The following is a 13,965-nucleotide window of genomic DNA, read 5'->3' as shown; positions in this document are numbered from 1 at the left end:
CAGCTCCAAAGCACTGTCAAAAGACAGAGGAGTGGGTGGTTCCCCAATGGCCGGGATGACCCTCCTGCTCATTAGCATATGAATTTACCCTGCTCGCAAAACCTAGCCAGGCCACATTCCATGGCCGGTACCCAGTAGAATGGGCGCTTCTCTCTGAATCCTAGCAAATCCACTCCCCACTTATCGCTTTGTCTTTCATTGAATTTTTGCGATAAGACCTCAGAGCCTGAGCTGGGAATCCTGGATTTTGATCGGGCTCGAGTCCCAGGAGAAAGAGCTGAAGGAAAGGAGGAAAAAGCAGTGGGAAGAACATGCCAAGGAATCCCCTTCGTAGCCTGCCAGAAAACCTGCTAAATTCCTGACCTGTGCTCAGTTTTCACTGGTCTGATTTTTGGCACAGAGAAGAGTAAGGACAGAAGAACCCCCACCGGCTTGGGTAACCGCTACTGGGGCCCAGCAGAGAGTGCCTTTGGGACATACTGAAGAGTAGCCTCTCCAGAGTCCCTCAGTTGCGCCCACTGCCGCACGCCTGTTCGCGAGGGGTTCAAGGAAACGAGAAACGAGAGGTTGTAAAGGAGTTAAGATTTTGTTAGGCATGTCGCTCCAGCCATAGGAACGAGGACCTCTTACCTTAACCGGAGGTCTTCTGGAATCTGAGGCTGAGCCACGTGGGCTTTCTGCTGAGTCCGGTTTACGCTGCCCCGGTTTCCAGCACGACGGGCCTTCCCCTGCGCTGGGTTTTCTTCACGTTCTGCTTCTACCGTGGGAGCTTCGCTGAGTTGGGCTCCTGCTGCACTTGGCCTCTTCTGTGCGGAGGTAGTTTCAGCCAGGTTAAACCCGAGTCACAGCACCATAGATGTCAGGCGAGTGTATGCTCCTCGGTTCTTTGTCTCGTCACAGCAAAGATTTGGAGTGACGGACATTAAAGCCCCCTTGGCAGGTCACAGCTCTCAGAGGACAGACCGTGTTATAGCTCTCAGGTCTCAAACAGACCACGTTATAGCTCTTAAATAAATCAGTGTTACAGCCCTATTTTATTTAGATAATAGCAGGAAAATCCATCTTCGAGGCGTGAGGGCACGTCGACCCAAAGACGCGAAGAGAAGAGCACCCCATCGCACTGGAGAGGGAGAGAGAAGAGGGCTTTGGCTCCTCTTTTTATTTGTTTCTCTGTCCCTGGGCCTGTCTTATGTAAATTGGGCCAGCCAGGAGTGTTGTTTGTTTTACCTGAGGTTCTCACGCCTGTCCTCGGACCGGACCTTCCTTTGTTCTATTTTCGCGGGCTTTTCCTTCCAGGTCTTTTAGCCACCTCCATTCTGGACTCCTTTTCCCTATTCTAACTACCTAACAGAATCATACCTTATGGAACATTTTGTGTCTGTCTGGCTTCTTTCACTCAACATAATGCCTTTGAGGTTCATCTACATTGTAGCTTATGTCAGAGCTTCATTCCTTTTTATGGATGAATAATTGTCTTTTCTGTAGATATTTGACATTTTGTTTCTCCAGTCATCATTTGACGGACATCTGGGTTACTTCCACTTTTGGCTGCTTTGAATAGTGCAGCTGTGAACGTGGGTATGTGCTTGCACTTGAGTACAGTTCTCAGTTCTTCTGTGTTTCCATCTAGGAGTGGAATTGCTGGGATGTTTGATCTTTTGAGAGATCATGAAACTCCACCGTTTATTTTTACACACTTGGTATCGCTGATGCCTCCCAAGACCAGTGAGGAGAGAATTCTAAGTCCCCATTTGGCAGCCAAAAAACTGAGGCTGGGAGAGGTACCACACCACCCTGAGTTTAGTAACCATAGAATAGCTCCCATCTGCTTAGTGACCATTGGGTGCCAGACACTTGCTAAGGAGGGTCTTAGGATTGGACTCCCATAGCCTCACCATCCCCGGAATCTGACAGATCTGGGTTTAACTCCCAACTTGGGCAAGTTATACTCTGAATCTCCATCTGCTTCTTTCATCTGCATGCATGCTCAGTTGCTTTAGTAGTGTTTGACTCTGTGCAACCCTGCAGGCTGTAGCCAGCCAGGGTCCTCTGTCTGTGGAATTCTCCAGGCAAGAATACTGGAGTGGGTTGCTGTGCCCTCCTTGAGGGGATCTTTCCCGGCCCGGGGATTGAACCAGCATCTCTCATGTCCACCTGCATTTGCAGGCGGGTTCTTTACCACTGGCGCCACTTGGGAAGCCCCTCTATCATCTGAGTCCCTATCTTAACGTGGAGAATGAATGTGGAGAATGTAGGCAGACGATGGGGCTTGTGTTAAATAAACCTTTGAGGGAATTCCCTGGCGGTCCAGTGGTTAGGACTCTACACTTTCACTGCTGAGGGCCTGGGTTTGGTCACTGCTCAGGGAACAGATCCCGCAAGCCATGCAGCATGGCCAAAAAATTAAGCAGGCCTTTGATTTAAAGATGAATCAAACAAAAAAGTGATCCACTCAGGCTCAAAGAGGTGAGTAACTTGCCAAAAGTCACATAGCAATTGGTGGCTAGATCCAGCCTGCAGGCATTTTTGCGGTTTCCTGAACCCCTTTGGGGAAGCTAGTGAGGTGAGATCCTTAAGGCAGGTTCTCTTGTGTAGGGGGCTGGGGGGGGGGGCGGTTGCTGCTCTGTTGCTTTGTTCTCTGGGGAGCTGAAATTTGATAACAGAGAATCTTGCTGAATCAGCCTGGGGTGGCCTGTGGTCATGAATAACAATCAGTTCCTGGTGGAGGTTACCTTTGCCCCAAACTGTTCACTCCTCTTTCCTGTTCTACACTTTATATCAGCACAGCCGAAGGCAGGAAGACTTCCGGTGCCCCAAACAGGCCTGGCCCAGGCACCTCCTTGCTGCTAGGCATTGGAACCCGCTGGCCTCTCTGCCTTGAGGCACCCATCACCTTGCCTTTCATTTCTGCCCTGCATACTCCAGAATCTTCGCAATCGACTTCTTCCCCCACCTCTGGTCTCCTCTCCCCGTGGGTTCCCCACTGCAGCCCACTGACATCTTGCTCCTTGAGGATCCTCCCCTTATTCAGCCCCAGGTCCTTTGCACTTGTTCCCTTTGCTCAGAATGCTCTTCTTCCTGTCTTCCTATCATTCCGGGATCATTCAAACATCACTTCCCCTTAGAGGCCTCGCTCTGACCACCTTATCTGAATTAGGTTCCTTGTCCTTCCTGTGAGCACATCCTACTCACCAAGATCCTTACCAGACATTATCGTATTCATTTGTTTATTTAAAAAATTTTTTAAATTTATTTTTTGGCTGCATTGCACACCACGTGGGATCTTCAGCTCCTGACCAGGAATGGGACTCATGTCCCCTGAAGTAGAAGCACGAAGTCTTAGCCACTGGACCACCAGGGAAGTCCCCCATTTGTTCATTTCCTGTTGCCTCCCCGACTTGAATGTAAACTCCAGCAGGGCAGGAACCCGTGTGTTCAGTGCTGTATCTCCAGGCTGAGACCAGTGCCTTGCACACAGTATACAGGTGTTCAAAAATGTCTGTCAACTGAGTGACCACAAGGTTCTTTATCATAAATACAAATTCTTTTTCCTCCTAAATTGGATGACGAACGTGAAGACCTTTTTCATGCTTGGTATTCAAGTCCCGGAACTCTCAACTGGCTCTCAGGAATTAAAATCCGGATTGTGTTCTCACTACCAGATGTGTCACCTTGGGCAAGTCACTGGCCCTCTGTGGGCCTCCAATTTGTCAAATAAAGTCCTTAACTCTTAACTACCCCTCCCCCTCCACTTGTTTTTCCAAAAGCTGGCGGAAGCTGTGGCTCCCAGTTTCCCCTGCTAATCTGAACTCATGATTTGGTACATGATTTTAAGGGATATACTGATGCCCTGCCCAGAGTCCAATTCTGAGTTTTCCCTCTCCAGATAATCAGTATCAAAATTGATTTGTTTGTGGACTCATTGGTCAGCAGCTATTCAAATGACACCAATAGTCTGTGTCTAGCCTCATGCTGTGAGATTCTGGGGTCCCAAAAGACCTAGTCACAAGCTAGGTGAGCGAGCTCACAGGGGGAGCTTAGTACAGCCTGGAAATGAAGCTTAGAAAGCCTCCTGGAGGAGGGGCTGCTGCAGCTGGACTTTGACGGATGAATAGGAGTTAGTTTGCCAGAAATGGGTATTCCAGCAGAGGCAAGCTAGCTTCTGGGGATTTGAGGGAGGGAGGAGAAATAATAATAACACATATTTATGCAGCATATAAGGGGGAGTCCACTTTTGGGATTGGAGTCTCAGGTCCACCCTAACAGGAAAGGAGATGATTGCCCTCCTTTTACAGCTGAGAATGAGGCACAGAGCTAAGAAGGGCACACCAGTTCACAGAGCTGATAATTGTCAGAGCCGGGATTACTGCTGGCGTCTCTTAAAGAGGTATTCTTATTGGTTGAGGGACAAGAAGGCTGTTTCTGATAGGCTGAAGTGGGAAGGTGGAGTCTCGTTGTGTGAGATGCAGGAGAGTGTCTGATTGGCTGAAGGGAAAGGAGGGTAGAGTCTGATTTGCTGAGGGCTAGGAGTGAGGGAGGGGTGGGGAGGAGGGGGTGGAGTCTAATTGAATAAGAAACAGGAGATTGGAATTTGTTCAGCTGAAGGACAGGAGGGCATTTAATTGGCTAAGGTGTAGAAGGATAGAGTCTGATTAGCTTAGGGGAGGTCAAAATGAAGTATCAGCAGTATCATTTACCCTCTATTTCATAAGTCCTTTATCCCTAGGCCCTGGTATGGGGAGGTGGAGATTAATTCCTCCTGAACTGTGGGGAAGTGGAGACAGGTGTGTGTGGAGGAAGGGAGGGGGCTGGGTCACTCTAGGCAAAGGCCAGGGAAGATACCTTGTTCCCTGCTGCTCATCTTGCCTTCTCCAGAGTGACTGGATTACTAGGATCCTGTCCAGGCAGGAGAGGAGTGAAGCTAACCCTCCACCCACAGAAGGTGAAGTCCTCGATCCTCTGAGCTTCCCACACTCCCTGGCAGCACCCCTAGTTTTAGGGAAACATGCTGTCCACCTCTCTAGTTTCTGAGGACCAAGGCTTGTCCTCCCTCCACCCACCTCAAAGCAACTGTTGTTGTTCAGTCACTAAGCTGTGGGTGACTCTTTGTGGCCTTGTGGACTGCAGCCAGGGTCCTCTGTCCTCCACTATCTCCTGGGGTTTGCTCAAGTTCATGTCCATTGAGTTAGTGGTGTTATCCAACCATCTCATCCTCTGCCACTTCCTTCTCCTTTTGCCTGCAGTCTTTCCCAGCATCGGGGTCTTTTCCAATGAGTTGGCTGCCCAAATCAGGTGGCCAAAGCATTGGAGCTTCAGCTTCAGCATCAGTCCTTCCAATGAATATTCAGGGTTGATTTCCATTAGGATGGACTAGTTTGATCTCCTTGCAGTCTAAAAGATGCTTAAGAGTCTTCTCCAGAATCACAATTTGAAGGCATCAATTCTTCGGCACCCGTTCATCCTTCTTTATGGAGAAGGCAATGGCAACCCACTCTAGTACTCTTGCCTAGAATATCCCATGGATGGAGGAGCCTGGTAGGCTGCAGTCCATGGGGTCGCTATGAGTTGGACACAACTGAGCGACCTCACTTTTGCTTTTCACTTTCATGCATTGGAGAAGGAAATGGCAACGCACTCCAGTGTTCTTGCCTGGAGAATCCCAAGGATGGGGGAGCCTGGTGGGTTGCCATCTATGGGGTTACACAGAGTCAGACAGGACTGAAGCGACTTAGCAGCAGCAGCAGCAGCATCCTTCTTTATGGTCTAACTTTCATATCCAGACGTGACTACTGGAAAAACCATAGCTTTGACTAGATGGACCTTTGCCAGCAAGTATCTCCACCTGGGTCTATATTGCTATAGTCCTTGTCTTCCCTGAAGTTCTCTCCCTTTCATTCATCCCTCTCTTTCTGAAACATACACCTTATCAAGACTGAATTAAAAAAAACAGATAATTTGAACAGACTGATCACCAGAAATGAAATTGAACCTGAAATTGAAAAAAAAAAAAAAAAAAGAACAAACTCCCAGCAAACAACAGTCTAGGACTAGACAATCCCACAGGGGAATTCTACCAAACATATAAAGAAGAACTAATACCTATCCTTCTCAAACTACTGCAAAAAATTGATGAGGAGGGTACACTTCCAAACTCATTCTCAGAGGCCACCATTTCCCTGATACCAAAAACCAGGCAAAGACAACAAAGAAAGACACAAAAACAGAAAATTACAGGCCAGTGTCTCTTTTGTTATTGTTTTTATCAATATTTTAAAATTGAAGTATAGTTGATTTACAATGTTGTGTTAATTTCTACTGTACAGTGAAATGATTTAGTTATGCATACATATACATTCTTTTAAAAAAGTGTTCTTTTCTATTATTTTTTTTTTTTTCTATTATGTTTTATAATAAGATATTGAATATAGTTCCTGTGCTATACAGTAGGGCCTTGTTGTTTATGCAATCTATATATAAAAGCTGATGCAACTTTAAATTGGATATTTTTTTTACTTTCTATTTCTGATATTTCATTATTAGTGTATAGAAACATAGCAGATTTCTGTTTATTAATCATGTACCCTGCAACCTTGATGAATTGATTAGTTCTAAAAGTTTTGGAGTGAAGACTTTAGGGCTCTCTATATAATCATGCCATCTGCAAATAGTGACAGTTTTACCTCTTCCCTTTCAACTTGGATACCTTTTATTTCTTTTTCTTGTTTCTGATTGCCATGGCTAGGACTTCCAGTACTATGTTAAACAGAAGCAAAAGTGGACATCCTTGTCTTATTGCTGAATATAGTGTGTAGGCTTTCAATTTTCACCATTGAACATTATGTGGGCTGTTAGACCTTATTATGTTGATGTATGTCTGCTCTAAACCCACTTCAATGAGAGCTTTCATCATGAATGGACGCTGAATTCTGTCAAATGCTTTTTCTTCAGCTGTTGAGATGATTGTATAATTTTTATCTTTCCTTTTTTTTAATATGGTATATCACATTGACTGATTTCCATATGCTGAACCATTCTTGTGACCCTGGAATAAATCCAGCTTGATCATGCTGTATGATCCTTTGTATAAATTGTTGGACTCAGTTTGCTAATATTTTGTTGAGGATTTTTGAATCTTATATTCAGCAAAGACATTGGCCTGTAATTATTAGAGAAAGGCAAATAAAAACTACAGTGAGGTACCACCTCATACAGGTCACACAGGTCAGAATGGCCATCATTAAAACGTCTACAAACAACAAGTGCTAGAGAGGGTATGGAGAGAAGGGAATACTCCTACACCATTGGTGGGAATGTTAGCTGGTGTAGGCACTGTGGAAAACAGCATGGAGTTTCCTCAGAAAGCTAAAAATAGAATTATCATATGATCCAGCAATCATATAGGCATGAGTAGATGGCATACATGCCCATATACTCCTGGGCATGTATCTGGACAAAAAGGTGCATACATCCCGATGTTCATAGCAGCACTATTCACAATAGTGTAAAAGCTTCATGATAGTGAAGACATGGAAACAACGTGAACAAAATAATGCCACTTGCAGCAACATGGATGCAACTAGACATTATCATACTAAGTGAAATACAAATATCATAGGATATCACTTATATGTGAAATCTAAAATATGTCACAAATGAACCCATGTATGAAACATAAACAGAATCACAGACACAGAGAACAGACTAGTGGTTGCCAAGAGGGTTGGATTAATATTGTTAAAATGTCCATAGTACTGAAAGCAATCTATAGATTAAGTGCATGTGTGCATGCTCAGTCACTGTCCAACTCTTTGTGACCCCATGGAGTCTACCAGATTCCTGTGTTTGTGGGATTTTTCAGGCGAGAATACTGGAGTGGGTTGCCATTTCATCTTCCAGGGGATATTCCCAGTCCAGGGATTGAACCCATGTCTCCTGTGCCTCCAGCACTGCAGGCAGATTCTTTACCATTGAGTCATTGGGGAAGCCCAAAACCCCTATAAAAATACCCATGACATTTTTCACAGAACTAGAACAAATAATCCTAAAATTTATATGGAACTAGAAAAGACCTAGAATTGCCAAAGCAATCCTGAGAAAACAGGGAAAAGAACAAAGCTGGAGGTATAACCCTCCCAGACTTCAGAGTATACCACAAAGCTACAGTAATCAAAACAGCATGGTAGAACAGACACATAGATCAATGGAACAGAATAAAAAGCCCAGAAATAAACCAACATGCCAATGGCCAATTAGTCTATAACAAAGGAGGCAAGAATATACAATGGAGAAGACCATCTCTTCAACAAGTGGTGCTGGGAAAATGGGACAGCTATATGTAAGAGAATGAGGTTAGAACATTCCCTCACACCATATACAAAAATAAACTCAAAATTGTTTAAAGATCTAAATGCAAGACCTGAAACTGTAAAAACCTTCTTTCTCATTCTCCATTGAAAATTCCAGTCTAAATGGGCCCAGGCCAAAAACTCTGGAGTTACCCATGACTTTTCTTTCTCTCACACTGCATTCAATCTGTCAGTAAATCGTTTCAGTGGCCCATCAGGATGTGCACGATCTGTGCTGTCACCTCCAAACCCTCTTCTCCTCCAACTCTCTTCCACACTCAACTTGCTCCAGACTCATGGGTCTCTTGGATGTCCCTTAAGACACAGTCCACCCTCAGGACCTTTGCACAGACTGTGCCCTCTGCCTGGTAAGCTCTTTCTCTAAATATCTGCCTTCTTCCCTTCCGAATGAACGTTCATGCATGTCAGTCATGTCTGACTCTTTGCAACCGCATGGACTGTAGCCCGCCAGTCTCCTCTGCCCATGGGATTTTCCCAGCAAGAATACTGGAGTGGGTTGCCATTTCCTTCTCCAGGGAATCTTTCTGACCCGGGGGTTGAACCCATGTGTTTGGCATTTCCTGCACTGGTGGGCAGATTCTTTACCACCTGGGATTCCCCCTTTCCTTCTGCTCTCTGCTTAAATGTCACTTCCTCAGAGAAGCCTGGTGGCTCAGATGGTAAAGAATCTGCCTGCAATGCGAGATATCTTGGTTTGATCCCTGGGTTGGGAAGATCCCCCAGAGAAGGAAATGGCAACCTACTCCAGTATTCTTGACTGGAAAATCTATGGACAGAGGAGCCTGGTGGGTTACACTTCATGGGATTGCAAAGAGTCGGCCACAACCAAGCAACTAACAATTTCACTTTCAGAGAGGCCTTTCTCCTTTCCTTATCTCACTAGATTGTTTCTCCATAGGAAACATATATCACATAAAAAGCCCCCTTAAATTATGGGCTGCAGGCTTCCCTGGTAGCTCAGTAGTGAAGAATCCCACCTGCCAATGCAGGAGACATGAGTTTGACCTCTGTTCTAGAAGATCCTGCATGCCATGGCGTGCCTAAGCCTTTGCACCACAACTATTGAGCCTGTGCTCTGGAGCCTGGGAACTGCAACTACTGAAGCCTGTGTGCCCTATAGCCTGTGCTCTGTAACAAGAGAAGCCACTGCAAAGATAAGCTCATGCTCTAGAGAATAGCCCTCTGCTCCCCACAACTAGAGAAAAAGTCTGCACAGTAACGAAGACCCAGCATAGACAAAATAAATAAATAAATAAAATTATATAAAAATTATATTATATATATAATAAATATATATTAATATATATATTAAAAGCTGCTAATCACTTCCTTTTTTTTTTTTTTAAAAAAAATAATACCCAGAGATCAGGAATGTGCTCTGTTTTATTCACTGTAGAACAACACCTGGTACTCTCTGGGGACTTTTTAAAGTATTTCTTTACTTTTAAAAATTTATTATATTATTCTTATTTTATTTATTTTTATGTTTTGGTTGTGCTTCACAGGATATGGGATCTTAGTTCCCTGACCATCGATCAAACCTGCTCCCCTTGCATTGGAGGTGCAGAGTCTTAACCACTGGACTGCTAGGGAAATGCCGAACTTGTTTGTTGAATAAACGTATGCGCTCTGCCAGCTGGGACTGGGAAAGAGGCATGGAATGAATAAGAATGTCTCCTTGCTTGGGGTTCAGTCCTGTCCAGAGGGAGATAGTCACTAAACAGACCATTTCAAGAATAATTTTGCTGTGACTGAAGATGCAGAGGAGCTATGGCTGCCTTGAGTATGACTTTGAACTGAAGACAGAAGCTGGGGAAGCCCTCAGAGCTGAGACCTAAAGGATAAATAGTAGTTGGCTGAGCAGGTGAGAAGGAGCAGAATTCTAGGCGGAAGGAACAGCATGTGCACAGGTTTTGGGTGGGAGATGGCCTTGGTGAGTTTGGTGAAAAACAGTCTCAAGTGACTGGTGTGTGGACTATGAGCAAGAAAGTGGTGAGTGATGAGTTGCAAAGGGTGGTTTGCTCCCTTATTCACCCAGAACGCCTGAACTGCTCTCATCTTGGCTTCAGATCTCCCCAGGTCTCTGTCCCCTATGTTGTGTCCTGGGAGGCTGACTGCTAAGGACCACTCAATCAGCTCTTTTGCCTTGTGACTTGCAGATGGGTTCAACCAATGGGGAGCCGCAGCAGGCATGGGAGGGGGGGAGGAGAGCGAGGTCAGTGTATTTGTACCTCATCCCCTTTCCCATGTAGTTTGTGCAGGCAGGCGGTGGCTCTTGGCCAAAGGTTCATGACTCCTGCCAAGCAGTCCTTTCCACATAGCCTGATCTGGTCCAAGTTGTAGTCACCACTTACTCCTTGGCTCCAGTCTTAGGGGTGGTAATGGTTCCTGGCTGTCACCAGGAACCATTCTGGGGTGCTGTATTATCCATTTGAAAATAGTGCTTTTATTAAACCCTTTTCAAATTACCCCATTTGAGTGCTCTGTTTTGGAACTCTCTTTTTTTTAAGACTGAGGTTAAATTCACACAATATAAAGTTAACCTCAATCAAATCCCTTATGATTATACAGTGGCAGTGACGAATAGATTCAAGGGATTAGGTCTGGTAGTCACAGTGCCTGAAGAACTGTGGACAGAGGTTTGTAACACTGTACAGGAGACAGTGACCAAAGCCATGCCCCAAAAAAGAGAAATGCAAGAAGGCAAAGTGGTTGTCAGAGGAGGCCTAACAAACAGCTGAGAAAGGAAAAGACCTGAAGGCAAAGGAGAAAGGGAAGATATAGTCAACTGAACAGAGAGTTCCAGAGAACAGCAAGCAGAGATAAGAAGGCCTCCTTAAGTGAACAATGCAAATAAATAGAAGAAAAGAAGAGAGTTGGAAGGCCTAGAGATCTCTTCAAGAAAATTGGAGTTAGCAAGGGAACATATCATGCAAGGATGGGCACGATAAAGGACTGAAATGGTAAGGGCCTAACAGAAGCAGATAAGATTAGAAGAGGTGGCAAGAACACCCAGAAGAATTGTACAAAAAAGATCCTAATGACCCGGAAAACCAGCATGGTGTGGTGACTCACCTAGAACTGGACATCATGGAGTGTGAAGTCAAGTGGGCCACAAGAAGCACTGCTACAAAGAAAGCTAGTGGAAATGATGGAATTCCGGTTGAGCTATTTAACATCCTAAATGATGATGCTGTTAAAGTGCTGCAGTCAATATGCCAGCAAATTTGGAAAACCCAGCAGTGGCCACAGGACTGGAAAAGGTCAGTCTTCATTCCAATCCCAAAGAAGGGCAATGCCAAAGAATGTTCATACCATCCACAATTATACTCATTTCACATGCCTGTAAGGTTATGCTCAAAATCCTTCAAGTTAAGCTTCAGCAGTACGTAAACCAAGAACTTCCAGAGGTATAAATTGGGTTTAGAAAAGGCAGAGGAAACACAAATCAAATTGCTAACATTCATTAGATCACAGAGAAAGCAAGGGAATTCCAGAAAAACCATCTACTTCTGCTTTATTGACTACACTAAAGCCTCTGACTCTTAAAGAGATGGCAATATCAGACCATCTTACCTGTGTCCTGAGAAACCTGTATGCAGGTCAAGAAGTAACTTACAACTGGACATGAAACAGCAGCATGGTTCAAGATTGGGAAAGGAGTATTTCAAGGCTGTATATTGTCACCCTGCTTATTTAACTTATATGCAGAGTACATCGTGGGAAATGCCAGGCTCAATGAATCACAAGCTGGAATCAAGATTTCCAGGAGAAAGATCAACAACCTCAGATATGTGGATGATACCACTCTAATGGCAGAAAGTGAAGAGGAACTAAAGAGCCTCTTAATGAGGGTGAAAGAGGACCGTGAAAAAGCTGGCTTAAAACTCAACATTCAAAAACCTAAGATCATGGCATCTGGTCCCATCACTTCATGGCAAATAGAAGGGGAAAAAGTGGAAACAGTGACAGATTTTATTTTCTTGGGCTCCAAAACCACTTCAAATGGTGACTGCAGCCATGAAATTAAAAGACACTGCTCCTTGGAAGGAAAGCTATGACAAAGCTAGACAGTATATTAAAAAGCAGAGATATCACTTTGCCAACAAAGGTCTGTCTAGTCAAAGCTATGGTTTTTCCAGTAGTCATGTACAGATGTGAGAGTTGGACCATAAAGAAAGCTGAGTGTCAAAGAATAGATGCTTTAAACTGTGGTGCTGGAGAAGACTCTTGAGAGTCTCTTGGATAGCAAGGAGATCAAACCAGTCAGTCCTAAAGGAAATCAACCCTTCATTGGAAGGACTGATGCTGAAGCTGCAGCTCCAATACTTTGGCCACCTGATGCGAAGAACTGACTCACTGGAAAAGACCCTGATGTTGGGAAAGATTGAGGGCAGGAGGAGAAGGGGGAGGAGGAGGATGAGATGGTGAGACATCATCACTGACTCAATGAACATGAGTTTGAGCACATTCCAGGAGATAATGCAGGAGAGGAAAGCCTGGCATGCTGCAGCCTATGGGTTCACAAGGAGTCGGACATGACTTAGCTAGTAAACAATAACAATAAAAATTAATCATTTAAAAGTGTACAATTCAGTGGCCATAGCATGTTCACAAATATTGTGAATCTAGTTCCAAAATTTTTCATCACCCCAAAAGGAGGTCTTATATCCATCCCTTCCTTGGTATTGGCTCCTTCTTGCCGCTCCACCAAGCCCCCAGTAACCACTAATCAACTTTCTGTCTATATGGATTTACCTATTCTTGGACATTTCATATAAGTGGAATCATACAGTGTATGGCCTTTCCTGTCTGACTCCTTTCATTTGGCATAATTGTTTCAAGGCTTATCACACTGTCAATGAATCAATGTTTCTTGATTACTTTTAAAAATTTTATTTATTTTTAATTGGAGAATAACCATAATATGGTGTTGGTTTCTGCCATATATCAGCATAAGTCTACATATGTCTCCTCCCTCTGGAGCCTCCTTCTTTCTTCCCACCCCATCCCACCCATCTAGGTTGTCACAGAGCCCTTGTTTGTGTTCCCTGAGTCATATAGCAAGTTCCCACTGGCTATCTATTTTACATATATTAGTGTACGTGTTCCATGCTACTCTCTCCATTTGTCCCACTCTCTCCTTCCTAGCTGAGTGACGCTCCATTGTACAAATGCTCCATAATTGTTTATCCATTCGTCCACTGATGGACATGTGGATTGTTGCCACCTCTTGGCTACTGTAAATAATGCTGCTATAAACATATATATTCATATGTCTGTTTGAGTCCCTGTTTTCAGTTCTTTTGCGCATATACTTAGGAGTGGAACTTAGTTCATATGGTAATTTTATTCCTGTAAAAAGGAATGACCAAACTTTTTCCGTGGTGGCTGCATCATCTTACAGCAGTCCATGAGGAGAGCTCTCTTCTTTTCATCTCTGTCCCTTAAAGTCTGCTGTGGGCTTCTGGAGCCCCCAGGAAAAGCCCTTCCCCATACCAAGCCACGCTCCACCTTTACTCACTTCCAGGTGTCTTTCTGGTACCATCTCCCTAGTCCGATCATCGCCTCCACTTCCTCCCCTCCTACTCTGACCTCA

This window comes from Cervus elaphus, chromosome 9 (genome assembly GCF_910594005.1).
Source record: "Cervus elaphus chromosome 9, mCerEla1.1, whole genome shotgun sequence".
In the NCBI taxonomy this organism is placed as follows: domain Eukaryota; kingdom Metazoa; phylum Chordata; class Mammalia; order Artiodactyla; family Cervidae; genus Cervus; species Cervus elaphus.
Note: the sequence above shows the minus strand (reverse complement) of the source record.